The sequence below is a fragment of the Panthera tigris genome, chromosome C2, assembly GCF_018350195.1.
Source record: "Panthera tigris isolate Pti1 chromosome C2, P.tigris_Pti1_mat1.1, whole genome shotgun sequence".
Lineage (NCBI taxonomy): Eukaryota > Metazoa > Chordata > Mammalia > Carnivora > Felidae > Panthera > Panthera tigris.
In genome coordinates, this window is record NC_056668.1 from 145,154,513 (window position 1) to 145,169,864 (window position 15,352).

Below are 15,352 nucleotides of genomic sequence, written 5' to 3' on the forward strand. Positions count from 1 at the left end.
ATGGGTCAGATTTGGCCCAAGGGTTATAGTTTGCTGAGTCTAGTTTTATGGGAATGTTTAAAATGAATATAAATGTTACGTCATTTGATTAGCCTATTAAATTTCATCAGTATGCAGAGAATGTGTTTACGTCAGCAAATGGCATCTATTAAAAAACAGGTTTCGAGGACACTGATTGGACTTATATAACATTGGACAGAAGTTTCCAGAATTGGGACCCAAAACATCACTGATTTCTGGGTTAAAGATGTGTATATTTTCACACTTTTTATTTTATTTTATTATTTTTTTTTTCATTTTTTTAAGTTGGTAATTTTATTTTTTTATTTTTTTCAATATATGAAGTTTATTGTCCAATTGGTTTCCACACAAATTTTCACACTTTTTAAAATTGCTTCCTTGCTTGCTTTTTCCCTTTCTTTCTTTCTTTTCTATTTTTTTTTTTATTTTTTTAGGCTTTTACCCACCCACGTCCTAGCTCACCTGTCAAAATGCTACTCATTTTTTAAAAGCTAAATTCAAAAATTGCTTCCTCTATGAAACTGTCTCTCTTTGCCTCATCTCCCCAAATTCAGATTATTTGCACTCCATCTGTGACAGTAGAGCCTTTGGTTTGGAATGCTACGCTACAAGACTTTGGACTGCCTTGGGTTATAATTCATTATAGATGTGACTAATCCTCACTAAAGGTAGGGCCCATCTTGAACTCACCTATTTTCCTAAACATGAAAGCGTATTGGATACTTAGTGGTCTTTAAATATCTATTGAAATAAAGTGAATTGATATTTTGCGTTGATTTGTTCTTAAGGTTTTCTAAAGTGCCACTCTCAAAAATCTCTCTCATGCCACTGCACTCCCAAGAAGTGCCCTGAAGCCATGTGGGAAGCATGTGTGGCAGTGTCTTGGGTCTAGACCATGATCACAGCCTACACTCTATATCTTAACAAGCTGCGACACCACCCACCGGTTAATTATCATACTCTAATTTTCTGATGCTACGTAACTCCTAATGAGAATACTCTAAGAGTCCAAACATGCTCTCTTTTATTAGAAAAAGATAATTGTAAGTGATTTTTCAAAGTTATTCAACCGAATGCTATGACATCTGGGATTTTCTTCACAATCTAGCGGGGCAGGGGGGAGAGGGCATTGTAATAAGAATGGTCATTGTAGATAAATGTTATACTTAAGTGATAGATACGTGGGAGTTCTGTACGCTTCTCTCCAGTTTTGTGTAGGCTTACAATTTTCTAACTTAATAAAATGACACATCAGGTAAAAATGCAAAACCATTTTAAAATCTGCCTTTGTCTTTGGTAAATATATCTATTTTTTTCTTTAGAGACTAATTCACAGAGAAATAGAAAGGAAGAATAGATAGATGATAGATAAAGCATTTCTCATTGGATTTATTTTTCTGATTTTCATTTGTCTTGCCCTAATTCCTTCTAGATCTCTATCCATTGGTCAGTGTTTATGTTCACAGTTCTGGTAGTTTTCTTATTATCTTAGCCAAAAGTAGAGTAATGTGGCATAATGGAGGGAAGAAACCCTCTTATACTAATAGTAGCTAGCAATTGAGTATATAATATAGACAAAACACTTGTTTGAAGTGCTGTGTATGAGTACATTTAATCCTCCTTGTATACCAGCCAATGAGTTAAATCCTGTTTGTTACCCTGTTTTAGAGATGACACTATGTCACCTAACCAAGGACACACAATTTGCAAATGGAAAAACTGCGATTAGAATGCACACACCTGGCTTCAGATCCCCTGCTTGTAACCAGTGTATCATATAGTAGAAAATTGAATGTTTGGCAGAATTTAGAGAATTTACCAAACGAAGCCCAAGTTCCCATTCTTCAGTGCCTGATTCTATTTCCGGGCTTCTAATCACAATCTCCTCCTTAGATTATAGCTTTTGCACTTTTGCAGCTACGTCCATGGACTGCTTCTTGTTAAAGACTTTTAGGTTCCTCTCCGTACTAGTCCGCTTGGCTGTAGCAACAAAGACTGTGATCTGAGTGGCTTACAACAACAAAGGTTTAGTCCTTGCTCAGCTGTGGATAGACTGCCGCTAGGCTGTATGTGTGTTCCATGATTTTTTTTCATCCAGTAACGTAGAAAGGAAGAGAGTCAGTATGTGAGCCAAGGCTGTGTTCATAGCACAGAAGAGCAAGAACTCTGAAGAAAATCTGCGTTGCCTCCGAAAGTTTGTGTGAACGTGATATACATCACATCCTCTCACATTCCGCTGGCCAAAGCATGTCATATGGCCAAGCCTAAAGTCAATGAAACAACATGTTTACTCTTCTTCCAGGAAGCCCAACCAGATGTATGAGAATAGGCAGGAGTGATTATTCTTTCACAAAGAAAAGGAGTCTAAGTAGTGGAAAACGATTTAATCTGCTTCCTTCCTTCCAATATCCATTTATTTCTTACATTATTTACTCCACCAATACTCTTTGATTACTAGGTACTGATTTAACATGTCCCTAGATTCCATCATTATGCATTTCCTGGTTCAAGGTTTTTCTTTAATTATACAAACAAGAGCATTCAGTGTTCTTAAGTCCAACTCTCTCATCTTAGAGAAAATGGACTTCTTGTCCAAAGGCATAAAGATAGCTCATGAATAAACTGTTATAAGAACACAGAACTCCCAGGGCATTTTCCAAAGTTCTTCGGAGGATGATGACATAAAAGTCTACTGGCACTCATACTTTTGGTGACCATGGCTGCATTTGGAACAAAAAAGAAGGTATCATTTAGCATTACGTGCAACATCAAAAAACATAAACTCTACTACCCAGTCTTAAACACAATGGGGTTTCTTTTTCTCACATGATACCAAACCCCAAAGTAGTTTTCCTGGGAGAACAGAGTAAAGAACCCAAGTTCCTTCTAATTTTCTACTTCACCTGCATACGCAAACTTTCTACTTTCTACGTATATATCTGGCCCCATGTGTGTGTTCCACGCAGGAAGAAGGATTAAAAAACAAAGGTGAAAACATAGGCAGTAGTCTGCCCCCTTTAAATATGACAAAATAGCCTACCCAGGACCACTATCTATGCAATTCTGCTTTTTCCCATTGGTCAAAGTTGGGTCACAGGGTCATCCTTATTTGTAAAGAAGTTTGCACCAGGATCTTTATTTTTAAGTTTTTATCTGGAAATAATTATAGAGTCACAAGAAGTGGCACAAATACTGAGAGGCCCCAGTTAGCCATAACACTGCCCCCCCAGTGGTCACATCTTCCTTAACTGTAGCACATTATCGAAATCACTGACAGATGACATTTGACTAAAGTTTGACTCCATTAAGATTTCACCAGCTTTTTTTTCATGAACTCGGTTTTCATTTTTTATCTGTCTGTGTATGTGGTTCTGTGACATTTTATCACAGATCCATATAACTATAGTCACAATCAAGACACAGAGCAGTTCCATAACACAAAAGAACCCAAGACATGGGCCTTTTTAACTACATCCATTGCAGCCTTGAACAAAATGAGGGATCCTGCTAGGAAGGAAGAAGGGAAATGGATTTGGGGTAGGCAACAAGCGGTACCTGCCACAAAGGGCAGCTATTTTAAGGAGAGGTGTTTTCCATGATCTTGGAGATATGAATAGATTCCATCCACCCCCATCCTTCCTCCCAACACGTACACTCCTTTTGTTCTTTAGAAATCTCTCAAACAAATGCCATACAATTTGATTTATCTCATGCTAGAGGTCTGTAACGATCCCATTGAGATGTGGAATTCATGGTTTCAAGGAACAGCAAATGTATGCCTGAGTTCAATACCACTAAAACCACCCAAGAGACCAATGAAAGAACAAAGGGTTTTTGTTGTTATTGTTCTAATGAGAATAATTCCTTGACATGGGACCAAAAGGCAATACGTATAGGAGAATGAAAAACTCAGAGGGTCTCAGATTGCATCCTGTTTGGACAGGGGTGCTGAGAGTAAGGGTGACCTCTTACGTAGAGAGCCAACCATGATCTGCAGTTCAATTCCAGAATTTCCGGAATGAAACCCAGCAATTTGCTTACTATGGCACCTGTGGAACATTCCTTCTTGTTGTCTAGCATGAACTTTCTTAAAGTGCCAATAACGAGGATAGATGAATAGGAAGAAACATGTACAGAATACGCACATTCCTAGTGGAAAAAATGCATCTCCCAGAAAGTACAAATATATATAATAAAAGAGAATCATTTATTAATTCGGCTCTGAATTTGCTCTGTCAAAACAAGGGCAACCTTGATCTGACATGGTTGATTTGTGGTTATAAAAAAGGCAATCTCATGACATTCTAACGTCTTATATAAGAGTTGTCCTCCCCACAGGTATTAGCCATCGAGCAGTCTGCTGCCATCTCCGTTAGTATAATTAGCAAGAGGTTGCTCAGATCCTGGGCAAAATGAGCCCAACCATTATCCCAAGTAATAAGACAGCTACAGGGAAAGCATTTCACCCACCTGAACACATCCTTTTGAAATGATGCCCTTTCCACAAGTTTTGAGGTGGTTATTGGCATGATGATGGTTACAGTGGATGATACAAGACACCAGAGTAGGCAAGGACCAGTCTGGTCCATACTGCATTGCCATCGTGGTAGTCACACTATGAGGCGGCCAGCAAGGTAAGCAGAGGATGGGTGATGCCAGCATTGTGCACCAGCTCCCCCAAGACGAGTGAGGCAAGCTTCGTTCCACTCTCTCCTTGGCTGCTTTGGGCCCCAGTTCTAGGACATACTCTCAATAGCTAAGACTGGGTGATACATTTTTTGTGTACTCATTTCCTTTCATGTTAGAGGCGAGTTTCAGAACCCAAAAGGTGTTAACAGCCAGAGACGTGTACAGAGCTAGTAAAACCTCAAGTTGCAGGCGGTAAACGAGTAGCATCTGTAAGTGAAACAGATCAGTGTGTGACAGTAAGGGGTGGTGAGAACTGTGCCTAAGGGTAACATGAATATGCTACCCAAACACATTCAAATTCACACACACACACACACACACACCCATAACAAACAAAGAAAACATGAACAAACACAACGTTATGCTTGCTGGACAGCGTGGAGGACAAATCCAGTATGGGATCTCCCACCATGAGACTTCTAGCAAGTAGAAGACCAACTTAAGACTGGTTGTATTCTTTCACAACTCTGCACTTTTCCTTTATTACTTAGTAAAGTCCAAGTTTCTGTCTTTGTTATGGTGTCTTCCACTTGAAGGCATTTTTACAACGGGTTCAACTATAATATTTTATCTCAGTCTCTAACACAGGTGATCCACTTTTCACTTGACCTGCAAAGCCTGTAAACTGGCACGCTGATTAGTATTGCATTTTAGACACCAAGCATTGATCTCTGGTGGCATCAGATAGCTTCATGTAGGTAACAGATGTCTAAGCGCATAGTTGCCAAGTTCTGAGAGCTTGCATTCTCTTGTGGCCCAATCCACAGAGGAGAAAGTAGAGATGGCCAATCTTAAAATCGGGAAATCCTGTGTATGTTTTATGGGACAAAATTGGTTGTATTGATACTAAGTAAATATTAGGTGATGAATACTCAATGGTTTCTATGGTCAAGAGTCCCCAAATACAAATATTTTCCTAAAAGTGTTTGAAATATCGTTTCATTGAACAGCACTTGTGAGACTAAAGAAGGAATGTGGTCACCTGCAATGTAGTGGCACATATCCCAGGTTGGACCAGGAGGGTGTATACTTGATGTGATAGATTAAAGTTGACAGCAAGGATGTGGAGTCTGAGCCCTTTCCCTTGACTCTATATGGAACTCTATGTTTGCTTGCATAACAGAATGCAGAGAATGTATATTCTGGAACTTCTAGGGTTACGTCTTAAGATATCTTATGACGTCTGGCTACTCCTGAGTTCTATCCTTTTAAAATGAACTGGTAATTCAGTAAGTAAAATATTTCTCTGAGTTCTGTGAGCTGCTCCACCAATTTAATTGAACCCGAGGAGAGGGTTCGATTATAGCTAGTGGTCAGTCAGAGCAAAAGGAACAACCTGGACTTGTTGTTATTGTGGGGGAAAGAGCGCCAGTCTTAAAGGACTGAGTCCTTAACCTGTGGGATCTGACATTATCTCCAGGTAGATAGTGCCAACATGGAGGTGAGTTGTGAGACACCCAGCTGGTGCCCGAGAACTGCTCCGTGGGGGAAAACCCCACTGTCCACTTTGGAATTGAGTGTGGAGCATTTTACGTGCTCTAGTTCAAGGCCCTATGTAGGATCAGAGCAAACATTTGCATTGTAATTACTGTTGCCAGGCACGGTAGCACGCATACTTCTTGCAAAAAATCTATGAACTAAGTGTTATTATTACCATCCCACAGAAAAATTACATAACTTGTCCATGGACACTCAGCTAGGAAGGCGGCAAAGCTAGGATTCAATGTCAGGCAGCCTGACTTCCAGAGTCTGTGCTGCTGGTGCACTAAAATCACAACACTCTCTTTAAAAAATTAGATTCCTTTTATTCAAACCAAGCAAACTCTCCTAGTGTGCTCCATCGATCCTTGTTAGGTGGTCTATTTAGGCAGGCCACTTGTTCTTTGCTTCGCTTTGGGCAGTACGGACCAGCTGCACGAAGGACCACGCAGCCTGGTGTGATGCCACGGGAGAATGTTAAGGAATGCCACACCACAGAACCTGATCACATTACACAATGCTCTATTTATAAGGATCCCCAGGAAAAAAAAAAATCTTTCCTGACATTACGGTCAGGAATAGTTACAATTGTTCTGAACAATTGGTTCGCTTTGAATAACTACTATTTGGTTTAAAAACAAATATATGGCCCTACTACCGAGGACCTCAGGTTATGCATTTTTCTATCTTCCTCTACCCAGGGGTTATTTTGTGCTCTAACCTTTTCTCCGTAGATTCTGTGCTAATTCCTTACTTTAATGTGCTCGTAATTTGTGAATACTTGTATGTTTTTCTAAGCACATTTTATTTTATTTTATTTTTTAAGGGTTATTTACTCATTTTGAGAGAGAGAGAGAGAGAGAGAGAGAGAGAGCAGGGGAGGAACAGAGGGAGAGGGAGGGAAAAAAATCCCAAGCAGGCTCAGTGCTATCAACACAGAGCCCGACATGGGGCTCGATCTCACCAACTGCAATATGATGACCGGAGCCAAAATCAAGAGTTGAACATTTAATCGACTGAGCCACCCAGGCGCCCCTAAACACATTTTCGAGTAAGACAAGCTATCAGTCAATTAATAAAATCATGTGTACGAAGATAGTTTTGAGGTCTTGTGCAGCAGAATTTAACTCTGAGTATCCTGATCTTGACTCTGAAGTATGGGTGTATATGCAAATTACACCATTGGTCACCCCACTGGAAATTCTAGAATATTACTAAAAGAAAGTTCCTGGGAAAATATTCCACTGAGAGAAGACGGGCCAGAGAAGAAGAAAGAGATTTGTTGAAGACGGCATCAGTGAGAATGCTCTCAGGTAAAAGAAACAAAAATACTAAACTATAAGGAGATATACAATTTAAGCACAGCAATTTTTATTTAACAAGAAGTCTAGGGGTGCCTGGGTTGGTTCAGTCGGTTGAGCGTCCGACTTCAGCTCAGGTCATAATCTCTCAGTCCATGAGTTCGAGCCCCGCGGCCAGCCCTGTGCTGACAATCTCAGAGCCTGGAGCCTGCTTCAGATTCTGTGTCTCCCTCTCTCTCTCTCTGCCCCTCCCCTGCTCACATTCTGTCTCTGTCTCTCTCTCAAAAATAAACATTAAAAATTAAAATACCCATATTGAAAAAAAAAAAAGAAGTCTGGAGGCAGTCCCTTTCGGGGTTCCTTCATTAGCTCGGCCATGACAGTATGGATGACTGGGGTCCACCACGCATTCTCTTGGACCCCACCCTGGATGGTAAGGCGGCTGTTGCCACTTCCTCCAGGGCTCCTTCACCTGACTGCTTCCAAAGGCAGGACACAGAGGCCAGGCAGGGTGGTAAGCAAGCTCTCCGTAGATACTCATCTGCTTTCATCACAGAGGAAGAATCCTTCTTAGAAGGACTCCAGAAGACTGCCCTTACATCACCCTGTTCAAAACGACGTGACAGGGCCGTTCTTGGCTGCAGGGGAAGCTGGGAAAGGCAACATCGAGTTTTTATCCTTTATAGTAGAAAGCAGAAAAGCAAAAGTGGGGCTGGGAACAGTCTTGAAGCAGCCAAATATTGCTGTCTGCCACGAAAATTCAATACTAAAAAAACACTGGGGATATAAAATATTTAATAATGTTGATGGCCTGCACAACAGCCAATCAGAAGAGAGGATGGCCTTGAACAGCTGGTTAGACCGTAGCGGGGGCTGCCGTTTCCGTATTAGTCTTGATTACATACAAATCCCCAAAAACATTAGTGAAATTCTCATAAGAATGTTCATGTCAACTTTGTAGTTCTTCCCAGGAAGGAAATACAAGAGCTTTTATTTAATCGGGCTTTGAGGAGAGGGGTGTGCTGGTAGTCAGCAGTCCATAGGGAGACTTTCAGGGGTTCCTCTTCAGGTTGGAGGGCAGGTCAAGGCCACAGGTCCCTCAAATGACCACCTGCCTTTGTCAGAGCGGCTCTGTGTTTGTTCTGTTTCTGTACTGAGTTTAAAAAGCAGTTAGCTGCTAGCAAAATGTCTGAAAAACACGGGTCATTTGTGGCAGCTGTAGTGTAGGGTTTCCCAAAAAGTGATCTGGATCAGAATCCCCTAGGCATGCTTGTCTAAAATTCATCTTCCTAGATCTTATTCCAGACCCATAAATTAGATATTCTGATTCATTGATTTGGGGTAGGGCCCAAGTGTCTGGATCTGAAGCAAGATCTCAAACTGGAAACCCACCAGGATCCCCTAGACCCAAAACCGCCCTAAAAAGTCACCTATTTCAATAATTAAAGATGTGAGCAAAGATCAAGTTACAAGGATGATTATCCCTGCTTGTCTTTAATGGTGATTTTTTTTTTCTTTCCTAAATTCTTGTTTGACATTCAGCCTTGAAATGCTCATACGGATTCTGAAATTACATTTCTGGTTTCTCTTGGCTTGTGTCTACGTAGGCAAAGTAAAAAGTGAAATATTCATTGGAAGTGTTATATATAAATCACTTCTTGGTCCCTGCCGGGAATGCTTTGTTCCTTTCATCAATTGGGCAATATTTTAGAATAATTGTTTCAAATGACTGATATAAGCTGTTTTTTTTTTTTTCCAGGAGTTAAATAAAAACAGGCAAGGACAGACACATGCAAGAAGTACCTTGCAAATGGTAGAAATTCAGGTTCTCTGGTATTAGATCACGGCAGGGTGAGATTAAATTTCAAGCCCGGAGACTTTCATTTCAGTGCTATTCCTGTGATTGCAAAGCATCCTCAAGCATTCCTTCGCAGTAAGAATTACCCTTTCAGTTAATGCAATTGTTCCTAAGAATTAAACAGAAAGGCCCTAAGAAAATTACGGTTTCTTTTTGTGTATCACAATAGGAAAGGATAAACTGTAGATTAATTAAATGCTCTTGCTTCTGTTTCTACGTGGCTTTGGTTTTTCAATTCAGAGTTAAAGCTTATGCTCTTGCACTGAAAAGCCTGTTTATAAGATCATTTTTAATCCTCTTCTGAAAAGGTTTAATTTGTAATGGAGTATGCTCTCTCCTCTACCTTAATTGTTCACAACAAACAATGCAAATGAAAATGTCTTTTGTGGCATGGAAAACTGGGGATAAGAGAATTCTCACACATTAGCTTTCAGTATGTTTTTATAAATTCTCCGGAAATGGTATTATATTTGAATAAGGGCCCTCTCCCATTACAATGGAAACATTGAACAAAAGAATGAGAGCACAGGTTTCTGTCCCAGAGGTAAGCCCACCAGGACCCAACATGATAATAAAGAGCAATAGTTTTGATTAATGACTCTAGTGAGTAATAGTTCTGTTCAGGTTTTATCTCCCCTGCCTTTGCTCTCTCCTGGTCCCCCTGCTTCCCTTTCTTTCTCCTTCATTTCAGTGACGTCTCATCTCTCGTTCATCTTTTAGGGTCCTTCGTAAGATTTCTTTAAAATAACATTTTGTGTATTTTAGAAAAATACCAAAGCAATAAGAGAAGAAGAACTGAAACCGGCAATGAGCCGCAGTAAATTGCAAGGAAAAAAAAAGTGTCCCTAATAACTAAATGTTCAAACGATTTAAGCTGGAAATGTTAGCACGCGCACACACACGTGCACACGAAGAGTAAAAAAAAAAAAGCGTACTGGAAAAATAGATCTTACTCAATTGATCCTTTCGAAAAGCACATGACCTCATCATTCACCACTAAAATAAAGAGGCTTCTTAGCATGAAAAGATTCTGTACCTTCATTTTGTCTAGTGTGGGAGTTTTCATTTGCTTCATTTCCATTTCAGTTTGTATTTGTATCTTAATAGAAAAAGTCAACCTGATCCCAAGCGGACCTCAAAGCCATGATGCAGAATGGAGACCATTGATAAAAGGTAATCCCCTTTTCTCCCAGCCTGGTGGATGAGATCTGGATGGATTAAATAGATTTGGACCAAACCAACAATGTAGTCATTGATTTATGAAAGTCCCAGCTGTGAGCTTGGCATCAGACCAGAAACCATTTTTTGGATGCCCTACTCAGGAAAGACAGCCAAACCTCTTCTTTGCCAGCAAGGTAGAATCATTAAAGAATCCAGGGATCAGAACACTCACAAAGTTTGGAGACCATAAACTGGCCTTCAGATGTATGTCGTTTGGGTTTTAAATATTTTTAGTGCATTTCCAGCGTTTAAAAATGATTTAACATAGAAAAGCAAGATAACCAAACTTTTGGGGAGAAGTATAAATATCTGGCAACACTGTACCTGCATGTGGCGGTGACTGGCAAGAACGAGGGAGGCGCTACCCCCTTTGGACGGAATGTGGGAGCTCTGGTTTCCAGCCTCCACTTCCTTCTCTTGCTTGTGCCTGGCCCTCTTCACTCACATTGCTGACTTCCCGGGCTCTGTGGCCGTCTGAGCGTGTGTCCCCTGATGCAGTCCAATACCTGCACTCTTTCAGATGAGCAGACACAGTCGTAAGAACGGCAGAAGTCAGCTTACCCCTCAGTGGGCTAATGATGAACAGAACTCCGAGGGTCAGACTCCCCTGTGCTGAGAAGGCGATGTGGTATCATTCCAGACACAAGAATCCCAGAGAGAGAATCCCAGAGGTCAGGATGTGTGGGCAGATTTCCTTACCTGGATATGCTTCTGCTGTCTCCCAGTAAACTGGGAGTCACATACCAGAGATTAGAGGCTTACTGTTACTGTTATGAACTACATGCCTGTTCTTACCGGAAAGGCCAGGCCCAATTCCCAGGGCCTGATTAGACATGCGATAGCTCTCCCATCTAACAAAGATTGCACAAGAGCATGCTAAGGGTAGGTCTGGGAGTGGCTGGCCCCCACTGCGGTCAATAGACTCTAGGCACTGCCTGTAGACGATGCTAAAAAAATAATAAAATTGACTAAAAGTCAGCCTACATTTTATTAATACCATGCACTTGCAAATCTGAACCATGTCAGTTACATAGAGATGTTCCTCCCTAAAAAAATACGTTGTTGTTTAACTGCTAAACAATCACTGTGGTTATCATTGAAGCTTAAAAATATATATGTAAGCAGAAAATTAACATATTTCAGTACAGCTGCGTGACACTCAGAGAATTCTCAGTGAGACAGCCTGACCCACAACACCTAGACCTAGCTATATATGAATTCCCTTTGAGAGTAAATGAGTAACGGTTTGAAATCCTTTGAGCTGGCTTCAGGCTAAGTTCCTGTACCACGCATTCCTGTATTTAAAGGGTGACTTGGAAATAAATAATGATGGCACGATGATTGCAAAGACGAGAAACAGAACTTGAGTGACGAATTCATTGCGTCGTGTTTTAATTTCTGTTTATAATTTTTCAGCTACAGAGGCATTTGCTTAAAGCCCCTAGAATCAATCACACTATCTTGAAGACACAAATCTATGGGTAGATGCATTTTGGAGGATTTATTATAAAGTGGAGTTTTTAAGGTCTCTGCCAAATTGATCCTTACATTTAAAGTATTTTAGAATTATTTCCACATATGTTGCTTAACATAAAAACAACTCTTGGAAATTAAAATTAATAAAGTATGTTCTCTCATCAACTGCAGATGAAATAGATTGAAAACTCTAGGTATACTCTTTTTTTTCCAGGAATATGTGAAGAAGATTAATGTGGGTGAGGTCATCAACAAATCGCAAGAAACTAAGCCTCAAAAACGAACTGTGATGTTGTTATTCATTACTCTGGGTGAACCCTATTATGGTATACATTCTCTTCTTTGAAGATCGCATCAATGTACTTAAAAAGTATTAATCTATTACTCTGTGCTTCTTTGAAGCCATTATCATCATGAATCCTTTTACTTCAGAATAACACTAAAAATAATTTTATCCAATGAAGAGTGGTGGTGTTAAAAAAGGATAAGCTCCAGGCAGCAATTATGCTAGACCTTTCACCTTGTGAAGTACCGTGCTTCACCTTTACCCCAAACTAGATTCCTGTGACTTATCAGATGTGGGCAGTAGGTCTTCACCTGGCCGCCATCTGGGTGGAATTTATTATCTATCATAGAATTCTCTGCACTATGAGATTTTCCTAGAGGCCCCACTCCTGAAGAGTCAGGGAGTTATTCACTCTTCAGTTGATGCCGTCGTACTTTGCCCACAAAAAAACATGTCATAAATAAATATTTGCCTGACTGTCTCCTCCAAGTAGGCGAGAGCTCTGTTATAACATAGGGAATGTGCATTAATTATACTATTCCTACTACATTTCAGGTGCCTACAAACGCCATTGGATGGATGGATGGATGGATGGATGGATGGATAGATGGTGCTCTCATCTAAGAACAATGCTTTGTGAATACATGAGATGCACATTTCTACTAAATTAAACATATAAATTTTAAAGGAGTCGTACATTTCCTTGAAGAGCATACTTTAACCCTAATATAATTGATAGACTTTAAAACCACAACTCACTTGTGTTAAGTGTCAGGAAATCTGAATGAATTCTTTGGAAACCCTTCAATGGCCAATAGCCAGTCAATGATATCATGACAACCAAGTATAGTACAGTTGCTAAAACTTCAGCTTCATGGCATACCACTTCATATTTTTGCCTAAGCTATTTTATATAATTTTGCCATGATTTTGTGAATATTTTAACCACATGCCCCTTTTTAACATCAATAAATATCTTAAGAAAGAAATAAGAAATAGCAACAGGTAAATATTTGAGCTTTATGGGTCTGTTATGTTACTTCCCTAGTGCACACGGAAATCAACACATAACTACTGCACTATATTATGTCCATCCTAGAACCATCTAAAATAACCTTGTAAATACCAGGGGAAACACTGGCACAGTGGAACGAACATAGACTTTGGGAGAAGAGGAACCTGCATTCAAGTCAGAGCTTTGCCATTTCCCAGGTAACTTAACCTCTTTAAAAGCCAATTTTTTATGTAAATATAGAGATATGGACAGCGACCTCCGGGAACCGTGAAGATGAAATGAAATAGCATATGCAAAGCACCTAATCAGAGCCTTCCACAGATGATTGAAATGTTCGGTCGTATCTGCTAAAATGGCATTGACATTTCACCTTTTAAACAGTCTTCTTTTTGCCTTTTCCCACTCTCTCTGAAAACGTGTTGACCACTCTTACTCTTTTTTTTTTTAAGTTTATTTATTTATTTTGAGAGAAAGAGAGAGAGAGAGAGAGAGACAGAGCACAAGCAGGGGAGGGGCAGAGAGGAGAGACAGAATCCCAAGCAGGATCCAGCTGTCAGCACAAAGCCTGACACAGGGCTCGAACTCACAAACTGGGAGATCATGACCTGAGCTGAGACCAAGAGTCAGATGCTTAACAGACAAGGCCACCCAGGTACCCCAACCATTCTTATTCTAAATATGGCCCCACTGAACCAAAGTGGCCCAATTTTATATAAAGCAAGCATCAGCCATAACAGTCACACTGAATACAAGTAAATAGGAAAAAATATATAGATAAAGCTGGACAATCAATTCTCATGGGGCAAGAGTACAAATGGAGAATTCTGCAGGCACTGCTGCCCTTGGCTGCCTGCTGCCTCAGAAATACCACATAGGCTCTCTGGGCCTTCGTCTCTTTATCTAATAAAATTGAGGGAGTAAATTCTTCTTCCATCTCAAACATCAGTTGGTAAAATGCTCACTATTTCACACACACACACTATCCCTTTGCTTTCTTGTTCTCTCTCGTAACTGTTCTTATTTTTACTATGAGAGCCTACATAGAGCGAAGTGCACTGAGAAAGTATAAAGACCTTGTACTGGGATTTCAGGAAAGAATTTTTCAAGTTCAAACAAGTTTTAACTTAAGGTCCCTTAACCCCTCTCCTATTGAACCATCAACCCAGGCCCTTATCAGGGTGTTCCAGTCCCCCCTCCCTTTTTCACCCAGGTGGCACCCACTTGCTTTTATTTATTCTCATCTTGTTGAGGGACTTGCACTCTCAGAGAGAAAGAAGGTTAAAATCAAGAGCAGAAATCAATAGCTGGAATTTGAACCGTGGACAGGAATTTTAGTTTACGGGTTTTTTTCCCAAGGAGAGAAAAGTGCTTAGAGTTTTGATTGTATGGTACAGGCTTCCAAAGCATTTAATTAAGATGTCTGAGGCAGATAATAACAAATGTGAGGGATTCAGCTCTCCAAATGATCATCCTGCAGACAGCCTGGAAACAAACAAGCCCTGAAGCAAGAGGACATGTTTCTCTTTCTGCCCCTTCATCCTGTGGGCTCAGCAGGCTGGCCACCCATGTGCCCTCCTCAGAGGTCAGCTTGAGACAGACGTGGTGGGGAGAAGAACAAAGATTCTGCCCTAAGGCAGATCTGAGTTCGAATCCTAGATCTGACACTATCGATGGTAGGACCAAAAATTACTGAAGTTCTCTCTTAATTTCCACCTATAAAAAATGGGATTGTGCAGGGGTTTGTGGAGCCAACTGAGAAACCCTTCTGATTATTTTTTACTGCATCACGCACCACTCCAGAATGTAATGGTGTATCCATGACTGTGTTATTCTGCTTATGAATTGTATCGGTCAGGAATACGAATAGGGTATAGCCGATATGGCTTGTCTGTGCCGCACCGTCTAGAACCTTGGCTGGGGAAGGTTCACCTGGCTGGGGTTGACTTGAGTGGATGGGCTGGAATTATCTAAAGAATTCTTCACTTACATGCCTGGTGCCTGAGCCT

General features: G+C 40.4%; 2 long non-coding RNA genes across 3 annotated transcripts; one reads left to right on the forward strand and one right to left on the reverse strand.

Moving 5' to 3' along the window:
• Nucleotides 1–1,442: 1,442 nt before the first annotated feature.
• LOC107180892 lies at nt 1,443–11,347 on the reverse strand. The gene is made up of 4 exons (XR_001511655.1): nt 11,269–11,347; nt 10,894–11,082; nt 4,492–4,917; nt 1,443–2,741 (listed from the first exon to the last, which is right to left on the reverse strand). It is a non-coding gene; the product is annotated as an uncharacterized LOC107180892 (long non-coding RNA).
• Nucleotides 5,892–12,753, forward strand: LOC107180894. 2 transcript variants are annotated; one of them, XR_001511657.2, is made up of 3 exons: nt 5,892–5,939; nt 10,456–10,521; nt 12,260–12,753. It is a non-coding gene; the product is annotated as an uncharacterized LOC107180894 (long non-coding RNA). The 2 variants fall into 2 exon arrangements; XR_006207607.1 differs by lacking the exon at nt 5,892–5,939 and adding an exon at nt 9,282–9,423.
• The last annotated feature ends 2,599 nt before the right edge of the window (nt 12,754–15,352 follow it).